The sequence below is a fragment of the Cuculus canorus genome, chromosome 1, assembly GCF_017976375.1.
Source record: "Cuculus canorus isolate bCucCan1 chromosome 1, bCucCan1.pri, whole genome shotgun sequence".
NCBI lineage: Eukaryota > Metazoa > Chordata > Aves > Cuculiformes > Cuculidae > Cuculus > Cuculus canorus.
In genome coordinates, this window is record NC_071401.1 from 103018447 (window position 1) to 103032079 (window position 13633).

Consider the following 13633-nt stretch of genomic DNA (forward strand, 5'->3'; position numbering starts at 1 on the left):
TTCTGAATCAGAAACCAAATGCATGCCAATATTGAGCAGGGTGCTAGCTGCACCAACCAAACAGTGCTCAATAAAAGTATGTATTTGGGTTAACCTTTCCCTTAAAATCACATAATTGCCTACCTTTTCCAGCATCTTCTTGTTCCTGTACATGTGATCATAGGTCAGAACTATGACCACAAACAAAATATGTCTTTTAAGCTAGGAAGCCAAAGCATGATTTTCTTTGCACCCATGCATACCTTTGATGTCAGCTGAATGTATACATAAGCACAGTTTTGACTTGAGTGTTAAAAGACGTTGCTTTCCAAGGAGGAATGTAGGACTAAGATCAAGCCAGCGTTGCTTAGTAACCTCTAATCAAAAGCTCAGACATAAATTAAAAACCTTTCTGCCTGTTTGTCTTTTTGTCTTTCATGATAGTAAGTGAACAGCCATTTTTTCTTAATAAAAAAACGTCAAATAGCTATTTCTTATCTAGGATTTTGTAGTGATGGTGCTCGCAGAACTTTGCAAGGAGGCCAGGACACTTAATCTAATTAATGAAAAAATGACCTATTAAATATTTTATTTATAAGAGGGGGAGGGATGAAGGAATTTCAAGGCAGTCAAGACAGCTCTGGAGTTTTTCCTGCAAAGGAGGTGATTCATCCTCTTATTCTCATCTAGGGTCCTCTTAATCTGTTTCTCATCCCATACCTGATTCTCATCACAGGTATTCTCATACCTGTGCATGGTAGCTCACTGTACCTATGCTAAATGTCAGTTTGCCTGGTAGCGTTCAATTACAGAGCCAGTCTCAATTTTATTTCCAACATTAGTGGGGTTTTTTCCGCATTGTTAATTGTTGTCTCCTGTCTGCAAATAGGATACAGAGAACACTCTCTGTGAATCTCATATTTCTAGAGCAGTGAAATACAAAAGGAGGCATTAAATCTTGGCCACCTAGAAGGAACAGCCTTATTTCTGTTCTGCAATCAAGTGCAGGAATAGAGAGGGAGAGCGGGAAGTCTCTCTTCTCATTATAACAGTGCCAGGATCTTGTGTCTGTGATAGTCAAGATTTTAAAGTCTATGGATAAGAAGTTATTCTGCCTAATCCGTGCCTAACCAACTTCTGTACAGAACAGGACAAGAAAAGTGATTGGAAAATGAGCAGCCATGACCCAAATCCTTATATGCTGCAGCTGTGCTGGATGTCATTTCGGTTGCATGTCCTAGGAGTGTACTCCACAACGTTCCCCAACAAGCAAGCCTGCTCATCAGGCAGCTCAGGAAAATTAAAGATGGTTTGTAGAAGAAAAAGGAATGACACAGACTTTATTTCATAATGTTATTTGCCAATCCCTTTGTCTCTTTTGGAGTCTGTTTGTGTGTGTAGTAAAGATAGATAGAAGGGAAGATTGTGATTTTGTGCTTGGTGCATGTTATGGTAAAGACAACTTTTAGAAAGTTTAAACCTTAGAAGACACCCCATCTAAGCGAAAAAAAAAAAGGTGACAAAAAAAAGGCAAAACTTGGTTGATTGAAAGTGGTTTTTTCTGTTGATAGAGTCTAAGGTATGAATCTTATCAGGTGTATGACTTATCAATGGATGATAGAAATATTCTGGGGGGGACTTTGAGAGGGAAGGTCTGTTTGCCATCCTGCTGGCCAGGAGAGGATCAGGTGTGCCACAACCATTCCCATGAGACATTTGACAAAGCTGTTTTTTCAAACTTAAGCACTTGGCCTTTTACAGCCCTGCAGTGTATCCCAAGACATCTGCTCGCTTGCCACAAGAAACTTTTTTTAGTACCCAAGTTTCACTTGTGGTTCAAGCCTATTGCTGAGTCCATGAAGAAGGAAAGACTCGTTTCCTCCTTTGCAGCAATGCCTCTCCTCACGTCTCCTCTCCAGACTAAACAACCCAGTTCTTTCAGCCTTTTTCTTATTGGCCATGTTTCATACATCCACTGTCATCCACTTCCTTCTCCTCTGGGCTCTGCAAGTGCTTGTGAGAATCTGCATGTGTCAAATGCAGCTGCACTGGCAAAGCTGACCCTAAGCCAGGCAGTCAGACCCCACTGGGGGTAGCAAGGAATGTGCTTAGGGCCCTGAAAGTTCTATATACCTTTACAGATCTTAGTAAGTTGCTGTGTATCTTTGAGGAGACAGCTTGCACTTCTGGAATGTACAGAAACAAAGGTTTCTCCTGTGAATATTTTTCCCTTTGGCTCAAAGTCCACGTGAAACTGAAAGCCCAGTTCCCCCAGGAACCGGCCTTGACACTTCTGGTACGCCAGCCACAAAGATGTGCAGGAGAAACAGTATAACTATCAACAGACATTTAGCAAAGTGGATGAAAAATAGTTAGGTTTTAACCACATATGATTTTCCTAATCAAGCAACCTAAGCAAAGATTTGGGTTTCCAGCTTGCTTTCAGTGTTACAACACTGCCTTGCTTATGTCTTTTTTGAAGTTGGTCTGGTTTATGGCGGAGTCTTAAAACATATGGTCTTTGCCTAAGAAAAAACATGCAAAGGGGTCTATCTTTATGGCACATACGAGGCTGAGAGGCATATAGTTAACCTGAAACATCCACACTCATGTGCTGCCTGACTCTGGAGGCACCCGAAATCTGCATTTGATCCTATAGGTTCACCAGGTGCTGGAAAGTTCTGTTCTTGGTCAGATCCAGAAGCACTTTGGTTGTGACAAGGCTGAATATCAAGGCTGAACAGCTGATGCCAATGTCCTTGAAACTATGGGTGAGATTTCTTTCACTTAAACTTAGAGGTCTGCATCTCAGTAATAGTTCACCCCATGTGCCCTTTATGGTTAAGAGAGTAACACGGCCACTTCTAGTGCTTACCAGTGAAATGAACCATCCCTTAGAGGAGTCTATTTCTCTTCTCAGATAACGAAAGCATTTAGATGACTCACTATACACAGAAGCCCGTATTTTGTCACCTGAAAAGCGCTTCCTCCCAGGTTCTCCGAGGACTGTATCTGCTGAACATTCACAAAGGAAGTGGAGCCCTTCTTGCAGGATGAGAGGCTTCCAGCCCCGTACCTGTACATGCACCTGTAGGCTGGTGACTATGATATGGGATCACTCTTAATTTATGAAGATCGCTTATGTACAAGTTTTGGGCATTCTTAAATCCTGGAAGAAGTTTTGGGAGAAAATATCATGTTGCAAACTGAGGCAGGGCCTCACCCAGAAAAGACCTGTGTGCTAGCACAGCTGCTTGGGACATTTGGGTGCGCAGTTAAATCGGTAGAAACGGGTAGATGAGAGCCACATGCACCAAAGCAGCTGTGGCTTTGAAGCAGGCTGGAGGGTCTGTCTGTGTGAGACACTGACCTCCGCTGGTGGCTTTACCAATTACAAGCTAGATTTCTACACTCCTGCGTAGTTATTATACATCAACCGTTTCAATAAGGCTGGAATTCCTAACTCTCTCCCAGAATCTGACTTGAAATCCTAGGGGATTCCAGTGTGAAAATAACTCTGACATGTACTTAGATGTTCCCAAGTTTTTCACAATACCTTTGACTTGCTTCCACAAAAGTAGCCTAGCACATGCAACCTAGTAGAGGAAAAGAAAACCAAACATTACAAACTATTGCAAACCCAGGCACGAAAGCTTCTTCTTTGCCTTTAACCATGATATTAATAGAAAAAAAACCAACCATGCCATATATTAGGTCTTATTCATTAGGCAAAAAAATGGAAGAAATATAACTTTGTGCACTAGAGTTTAATTTCTAGAGTGCAATGCTTTAGGTGCAGGTGAAGTTTTTGCAGACACTCCAGTGCTTGGAGAGATTGGATCCATGATGTTATGTTGACATCAGTGGGGGTCTCAGACCAGATGAGAGGGAGCTCCGGTTATGACCTGCTCCTCTTATTCTCTTATAGTCCCCTTTGGAGGGACAACATCTAGGGTATCAGTTGGTCCAGCTGCTTGTCTTCTTTACCTTTGGTCAGTGGCACTGTTGGTTGCTTTGGCACCCCTGCCGATGCAACCTCCACCAGCGTGTAGGGATCCGAAAAACGCCAGGGTCATTCATCAAGCCATTTCTAACACACAAAACTCACAGTTTCCACACCCATAAGTCATCCAAGGGCAACATATATTGGTTTCTATTCATAAATCTTATTAACACTTCTGTTTTCAGGATCACCTCTGATTCAGAAAAAAAAAAAAAAAAAGCCTGATCTAGTGGGAGGGAGGTTGGAACTAGATGATCTTTAAGGTCACTTCCAACGTAGACTATTCTATGATTCTATGATTGTGTTAATATGTGGGAGGTGATGACCAGGAGCCAGTGTGGTCATCCTGATAGGCAGATGAGTGATGGAGACATAATGGCTAGCTCATTCTCCCCCACTCATCTTTGCTGCACGCATGGGCTTTGATGTCACCGCTGATGTGGAGTGGCCACAAGACCTCTGTCTCGATTCCCTCCACCCCACAACTCAAAGCAGTAGCCCTCTACAGCAGCTTAAAGGGGAATGACATGTCAGATGGGTATTTACATGTTAGACTGACTTGTGCCTGAGAACTGCCATCAGGTACAGTTTGCGATCTGCCTCCCTTGCCACTATGTCTTATTTTGCCTTTCGATTTCCTTTAAGGGAATAGCTGAACTGAAAGGAAAGGAATTTATAGAGCTAATCTTGGAGACAGAAAACCTCTGCAAGATTAATGGATTTTCATTTTTAAATGGAGAACTACAGCGTTTGAGCACACTCCTGGATCTTCCCCTATCTGACCCCTCTGCGCCATGGCTACAGAAGTGCAAAGTGTACTGTGAACCCTGTGGCCTTGCTATCACCACCTGGGAATAAAGGAATAACTGGAGTAGCAGAAATTGTCCGCAGGTGGCAGACTGGACAATGGAGGCTGAACAGAGATACAGGGATTATATATTGACAGGCAATGTCTCTTGCTGATTTTACCTGCTTTCTCTCAGTTTTTCTTCTCTTTATCTGTAATCTTTCCTAAAGGCAGGAATACAGTTTTTGTAAAAGCCATTATTCTGTCTATGCGAAAGAGAGCTGGCTCTTGGCAGAAGTAGGGCGGAGAGCTGCTAAGGAAGCAGAGCTGGGCATAGCACATAAAGCATGGCCCGATGGCTGCATTATCTAAGCCTGTTTTCTCTCGCCACTGAGAGGAAGAATAGGTGTGTGACGGCAGCAGAGGTAAAGAGCTCTCTCTGCAGCAGCAGTTGCATCTTCCCTCCCTCTACTAACAGCAGGAACCACAACTCTGGAGCACCAATCTCTGCCACCCCTGTACATTTCCTCTTTCCCTCCTGCCTGCAGGAGCACCCCAAACTGGGGCCTTGGTGCCTGTACTGCTGTAAGACCTTGTACCACTGACCAGAAACTACATATCATGTCTGAATCAGTTCATACCAATTAGAAGTCTGTTTTCAAATCACTTTGGAGCAATGTCTGTGTTAGAGGCAGTGGTCATTCTGATGTACTAAAATATTTGTTATGCTAAAGGATAATTCCTATATATTGCTTCGAACAAGACCACGCAATGGAATACGGCACTGTGTTAGAGAGCTCCAGTTTAATCTCATACAGGCTGGATGTCTACACAACAGAAGGCAGTGTTACGTCACTGTATTAGTTCAAGTGTCAGAAACAGCATGGACTGGTTAGCCCTGTTTCTCCATCAGATACCGTTCTGGTATTTATGCTCCAACACATGCAAAACCCCAGTTAAGAGGTGCATCTGTAGAAGTCCCTGTGAGGAGCCATGTTCTCCTCTTGTGCCTCACTGCAAAGGCACCCCTATGCCTGTATTTAACAGTCAGAGCACACAGGCAGTGAGCCTTCCTAACAGGAGGCATCTGTAGGACACCAATACCCTTGTGCTCTGCCCTTGCACTCTGCCAGTCCTCAAGCAGAACAGCAATTCTTTCTGCAGTGACTGTCACAGTAAAGCTGGAGGTCTAAGCAAAAAATAACACGAAGAAGGAAGTAGAGCATTTGCATAAAATCCATAGCATCCAAATATCTATTATGAATTCATTCATTCATTCCAGTGAGCGCTGTTTATGCCTGGCATCCAAGGACACTCCTACTCGTCTGAGATGTACTCTACTGGTTTTCTTTACAAGAGGTTATAATCTGCTCTTTGGCACTTGATCAGGCTACCTCCAGGGTACTCGTAAGTCCCCTACTGATGCTCTGTTCTGGGCATATATATTATCCGTACAAAATAGTAGTTCTGTGAGTAGCAGGAAATAGAAATCCTGCCCTCTTCCATTCTTTTCTTCTGTTTTTCAGGTCTTCTATGGTAGCATATTGATTTCCTCTTGTCCCATGCAGCCCATGCTGCATTATTCCCAGGTTCTCTTTTTTTTCTTCCGAAATGATATCTGTACTCCATTTTTTCCTGTGCTTTCCTAAGTCAACTCAGACACTTAGCTCCCTCCTGTGTTTCCTAGGGCCTTCTGCTACATACATCTCAGCTCCAATGCCTTCTGTAGTGCTTTTGTAATTTTCTTGTTCCAGTTGTTTTACATGTTGGCTGTGCAGGATAGATTATATACTGTGTCCGATTCAAAGTCTAGGCATGCTACTCAGTAAACTGTCTGACAGGTATATCAGAAAGAGTAGCAGCTGAACTGAGCAATAAAGCACTATCTGCTCACCAGTTTTCAAGAACCCAGTGGGACCCCATGTCTTTAAGATGAAACTCTTATCAGTGGTATTTCTATGGTATGGCTTAAAGGATTTAAAAAGGTGGTGATGAGAGTTTGGCTACACAAGCCTTGTCTCTGTGTGAAATCTGACTAAACCCCAGAAGTTATCCTGCAGCAGCAGACGGTAGTGATAACAGCAGCATCAAATCAAAGCTAGTATAGGGTAGGCTCTGTACGTGGGATTGCTGTTGGCATCTGCTGCTCTCTAGGTACGGATACTCTACTACAGCAAAATCTTAAATTACAAGGCTACAGGGAAGTTATACCTTGAAAACCTTACTAATCACAGGCTGAAAATCGTAACAACAAAAACTCATTAGGAATCAGTCCGCTGGGAATTAGTCTATAATACCTAAAGCACCTCAGAGAACTTGGCATGGCCTTTAACAGCACAGAGTGAACATCCACGCAACAGATCATTCTCTGACCTGGAGAATGGGATCTATCTTCTCCCTGGGACCTGCAGAAGTGGATCTTCTCTCTGCCCTGCAGCAGAGCAGAGCTGATTCCTCTCTCTGAAAAGGTCTAGAAGCCACATTTCCCAGGCCTGAATTTTCAAGGGATATAACAGGATAAATGTTGCTGACTTGACACTTAAATCTGAGCTCAATGTTATGTTTGAAAAAAAATTTCAAGCCAGTTAAGAACTCCTCAAAATATTATAATTGTACCTAGTTGCTTATAGTACTCCACCTTGCCTAGACACAGTAAGTCATGAAAAACAATTTGGTATTTTGAGAACTTCTTTTTTTCAAATTTTAATATATTCTTTACATCTAGTTTTCTTTAATCTTAATCTCAAATTCTTTAATCTTTAATTTCTTTAATCTACACAGCCCTATCACTTAACCCTAATTTGTTTAGATAGTCAAGCCAAAAGCTGTAAGGGCAGAGTTATACCAAAGGCATTTTGCAAATCATTTGGCTGTGAATATCAAGGTCGACTGCGCACACATAATTTTTTGTGATCATGCCTACGTGATGAGTTTGCACTTGTCTGGTTTAGCAATCTAGTTTGAACACTGCAAATCCCAAGCTGAAATTATCCAGTGAAGTTAGAGGCACTTTTAGTTTAAACTGAGGCAGCTTTATGGAGATATGAAGCCTGAGAAACTGCCCAAGGACACGATGGCAGCTATTATTAAGGGAGGCAGGCAGCCTGCTCCTTCTCACAGGCAGTGCAGCTGCAACGTCACAGCCAATACCTGCCTTTATAATATACCCTCTTAACCCCAGTAACAGTCTGGGCTAATGAACATCTCACTGGGAAAAGCAGAAGCAAGTATGTAGGTAGAAGTAATAGAGCAGCAGTTAGTGGCCTGAAGGAAAGCAAAAACTTTCAGCACACAAATGCCTTTCCAGGTTTGAAACACAGCACACCTCAGAGCGAAATACAAGTTAAATAAACTGTTTTGAGTGTAATTAGATATGCACCAAAGCAGTCAGCAGGAAATGTGGTGGCTGTAGAGCATGTGCGTGTTTATGCACAGTGTTAGAAAGGCAAGAAAAGTGGTTTCCTGACGTAAGGAGTAGCAAGTACTGAGGAGGCTTGCAGCTGAGAACTGCTGTGGGCCACCCTCTTTCCCTGCGGCCGTCGTGTTAACTCCACATTGCTCCCGGACCTGCCACCGTACCGGCAGTGCCCTCCAGCGGCAGGGCAGCTGCAAGGGAAACCACCCTGAGGGGTAGGGGTGGGGAGGGGTGAGGGGAGGCGCCACAGAGCGATGGGGCATGTCCTGAAAGGGAGCAGGAGGTAGCACCTGTCATTCTCTTTGGGTTCTTTGTGCAGCTCAGCGTTTGCCTTAGCACCCAGAAAACTACCCACAGCTAAATAAAGAATTACGGCAGGGAATGCCAGTGAGGTCCAGTTAAACATTTATGATACAGAGAACTTGGTAGCATGTTCCTTAAGCACCATGCATTAGCCTACTACTCATCTGGGAGAGGCTAAATGTCTAGGAAGTCACCAATGACTTTTAAAGACTATTTCTTTGCTTACATATGACTAATATGTGAGAAAAAAGACCATCGTACTGATAAATGCTGGCTTTACACAACTGAGGTAATAGCAAAGCCTTTTTGCAAACGTTGAAAGCCTGGTTTCATGTCTAGGAGAGTTCCTCCAGTGCTCACAGTTCCTCACAGTTCTCTTCTTACGAAAGACAGAATCATTCTGGTGATCAGTAGATCAGCTGATATGGGGCTTTTTGAACTAAAAGCGTATTATTTATTGACTTAGATATTGTTCAGCCAGGAAAAGAGAAAGCTCTGGGAAGACCTTAGAGCAGCGTTCAGTATTTAAAGAGAACTTATGGTAAAGTTGTAGAGGGGCGCTTCATCGGGGAGTGCAGTGATAGGATGAGGGGTAACGGTTTTAAACTCATTTAAACTACATATTAGGAAGAAATTTTTGACTGTGAGGGTGGTGAGGTACTGGAACTGGTTGCTCAGGGAAGTTGTGGGTGCCCCATCCCTGGAAGTGTTTAAGACCAGGCTGGATGAGGCTTTGAGAAACCTGATCTAGTGGGAGATGTCCCTGCCTATGGGACTAGATGATCCTTAAGGTCCCTTCCAACACAAACTATTCTATGATTCTATGATTCTATGATGCTTCTGACAAAGTATCTTCCAGAACCAGTTCACTTGTAGAGTTCTATCATGTTAGCATTTGATACACACTGGCATCAGAAGGAGAACTGAGGTGGCATTTCTGGTACAGTTTCACAAACCAGTCATTCTAAACCTGTTTTCATAGTGAAGGCAAACGTTGCTGGAGATTACTTTAAAGAAACCCAAAATCCAGTAATTGCATCTGCCTTTGTGTTGTGCTATAGCAGGAGGATCTGGGAGCGTCTTTACAACAGGAAGCAGCACACGCTACTGTTCACTGCTGCTTTTCTCTTAGGGTTGGTTCTAATGCTAGTTGAAATGCCAGTGAAAAAAAGGCATTTTTTTCTGGAAGGAAAATAGGAGTGCAAAACCTGGTGCAGAAAAGGAGGACTGTGGCTGTGAAAATCGACGTCATAGATCAGAATCTTTATATGACTTTAGAGGTGGTCCCTGCTTTGTGGAAATTATTGTTAAAACCCAAAACGGTCCTCACCAAGGCAAAGTTTTATGTGCCATGCATGTGCATCATGCTTTAATAGTAGGATTTGATTCATTTATTCCAATAAATCATGTGTAATCATGAGAATTTTTCATCTATTCTTTAAAAAAATGGCCTATGACCAAAAAAGAGCAAGGATGAAGTTTAACATTGTTAACGGATCGTTTTCATTTTAATGATGGTGTACTTCCCATTCCATTAAAAATCACGCACCTCTCTTTTCCTGGAAATATGGCAATTTACCTGTTCAGTAATGTGTTATGCATTGGTCTGGCATGCAAAATTATCCTCAGATACTGTAGGTAGTAGTTTGCCGGATCAATATAAAATATAGTTGCTAGAAAGAGTTGTATTACCTAGCACTGACAGTTGTACTCTCAGACATTTAATTCTGTGATTATTATTCCCTCTGAATTTTCGTATAAATACATTTTAAATGTATGTATGAATGTGTATATATATGTATACACACACACATATCCATTTGTATACTTGAGTTATCTAAGATGTTGGCATAAGGTTTAATTAATTAGTTTAAAAAATAAAAAAATATTATTTTAGTCAGATGTACATAACAATTGGAACATTTATTCCTCAGAAGTTTTGTTTCTTCAAGATGTGAACAATTTTTAATATCTCTCTGGTAGGTACTTCCCATTTAAAATGGCAACTTAGAAGTCCATTACTGGTCATCCATCTTTATTGCAGTAACATCAAAATTTGTGTCAGAACATTTATAGAATCATACAATTATAGAATAGTTTGGGTTGGAAGGGACCTAAAGATCATCTAGTTCCAGCCCCCTTGCGATGGGCAGGGACACATCTCACTAGACCAGGCTGCCCAAGGCCCCATCCAACCCGACCTTGAACACTTCCAGGGATGGGGCATCCACAACTTCCCTGGGCAACCTGTGCCAGTGTCTCACCACCCTCATGCTGAAGAAATTCTTCCTTAAGACTAGTCTAAATCTGCCCCTCTCCAGTTTATACCCATTCCCCCTGGTCCTATCCCCACAAGCCTTTATGAATAGCCCCTCTTCAGCTTTCAGGTACTGGAAGGTCGCTATAAGCTCTCCTATGAGCCTTTTCTTCTCCAGGCTGAACAAGCCCAACTCTCTCAGCCTGTCCTCACAGCAAAGGTGCTCCAGCCCTCCGATCATCTTTGTAGCCCTCCTCTGGACCTGTTCCAATAGCTCCTTCTTATGTTGAGGATTCCAGAACTGGACACAGTATTCCAGATGAGGTCTCACAAGAGAGGAATAGAGGGGCAGAATCACTTCCCTCGCCCTGCTGGCCACGCTTCTTTTGATGCAGCCCAGGATACAGTTGGCCTTCTGGGCTGCAAGCGCACATTGCCGGCTCATGTCGAGCTTCTCATCGACCAGCATCCCCAAGTCCTTCTCTGCAGGGTTGCTCTCAATCATATAGTTCCCCATCGTGTACTGAAAATGGAGATTGCCCCAAACCAGGTGTAGCACCTTGCACTTGGCCCTGTTGAGTGTCTTTTCATGGGCATAGGATAAAACTCTAGATGGATTCATTATGGGACGAAGGAAGATAGGAATTACGGAATGTACAGAGAGGTGAGGAATTACTGGCTGGACGATAGACAAGACTTTACAAGCAACAGGGATTTTATTTTTAGTTCTAAAGTACATATAAATACAGACCATCTCTTTAGAAATCTTTTTGTTGGTGGTGATGTTGGTCATTGTTTTGTTCCCCAGCTTCATATTGCCATCACTGGTGTTACAGACTTTTGTCTTTAGTTTCTATATGAGAAAATTATAATCTAGCATGATTAGAGAACACAAAATACTGGCTACCTATATGAACACAAATTTAGCAGAATTTGTACATAATTTCTGTGCCGAAAAAAAATCCCAAGTACAGAGAAAACAGAAAAATAGGAGATATAGTAGAGAGAAAGAAAGGACATTAAACTAGAAGAGAGGTATAAGGGAACAGAAACAAACACTTACTAAAAATCATGGCCTTGTATCTGGAACCTAAGAAAAATAGTCAAGAATGAAAAATATTAATTTCTTGGAATAGAAAGAAAAATAACAGTTTCCTGAACAAAGCCATCATTTATATATAAAAAAGAAATAATCTGGTAAAATAAAAGTTTAATTTCCCTCTAAATGTGGCAAATTATTTAAAAGGTTATTTTAAAATATTTAAATTAATATTACTTCATTTAAGTGGAGATAACTTCCCGTAAATAATAACTCACTTGAGGGCTTTCCTTGGTCCTTTGTCTGCAGTGACAAATCTGAGGTGCTACCGGTCATAAAAGTCCTTGCAGTGGCACATTCACTGTTATGCCATTGGGCTTCAACCTGAAAAAAAGATGTTCTGTGTGATGCAAAAGCAATAAGATCAATGGCAGCAAAGCCAAAATTAAGGCACAATAGCAATTGGACTGATGAAAACAAAATCCAAATAGACTTCATCAGTATAGAACAAAACACAGATTGAAGGCAGACAGGATGGTGCTCCAGAGGAAATCTATACAACATACTACATAAACTAATTATGCAAGAGCTTTTCATCAAAATCTAGTGGCATTTCCTTATAGATTTGTCCTGTGGTATATTTTAGTTTAATATTTCAAAATCCCCTAGTCCATTACCCACTGCTGTCTATGGTTCAATCACTCTAAATCTCTGGACCAAAACAACCTGTCAGACCTTAGCTCTACTGTCTCTACTTCATTGACTTTTGCTTCATTTTGGTGCCAGGCGTTCCTTTACTTCAGCTATTACTCTGACTCCTGAATTAGATTAAATACCCCTGGGGGCATTGTTCAATGTTCATATTGATGTTCTCTGCAGCTATTCATGGTCCTAATCTATCATCTACTAATTAGTAAAATTAACCTTTTCTATGCAGGACCTTCCACCTAACAAAATACCTTACACTGCAGAACATCCCCTGACTGCAGCAACCTGTCGTGAATGCTGATATTAACGAATGGATGTATATTCAAGTTGCTCAGCATGTCTTGTTATGTGACTTTGTTTCCAGGCGTTTGAGTGGAAATATTTTCATATGGGGAAGTTTAGAGCAAGACCAGGAAACTATTTTAGCTGTCTTCCTAATCTTATAGATGATTTTTCAAATAAAGTGTCCTATGTCACATGTAAATACGTATTGTGTTTGTGCAGTGCATAATTCTCTCTCTCTCACACACACAAGCTCCCACTCTCCTTTTCCTACTTTCTAACACCTACAGATGTAGGCATCTATTATAGTATTGGTGATAGTCCTCCAGCACATCAGATTTTACATTATTTCAGTATTGTTTCTCCACAGTTTTAAGAAGCTTTACACTAAATTGCTAAGCAAATTGCAGATAACTGATTAGAACGGTGAGCAATGGAAAACCAAGTTTTATCAATACCAAGTCTAAAACAATAATAAAACTGAGCTTAATTTATAATTTTACATCAGCAAATGATCAACTACAAACACACCATTTATTAAATTTTTTAAAATTTTAACTTGCATCTAAAATGTATAGCCTCTAAGTAAATAAAGTTGTGAATCCTGATGTAGCATCCTGCCATCTATGTCAATTTGTCACAAATAGATTTTTACAAGGCTTTGATTTAGCAGCAATTTAGGATTTATTTATAGTTTTAAGCTATATCACAAAATTAGGTAGTATAAGTCTTAACAGTGCTTAACCACCAGCCAATTCAACAAAGTGATTCAATGGAATTTGCCACAATTGAAGTAGCGACTTAAAGATTTGAAAAAGGCAAAGTTCACATGAGGCTTACTGCAAAGTTTCCTAAATCAA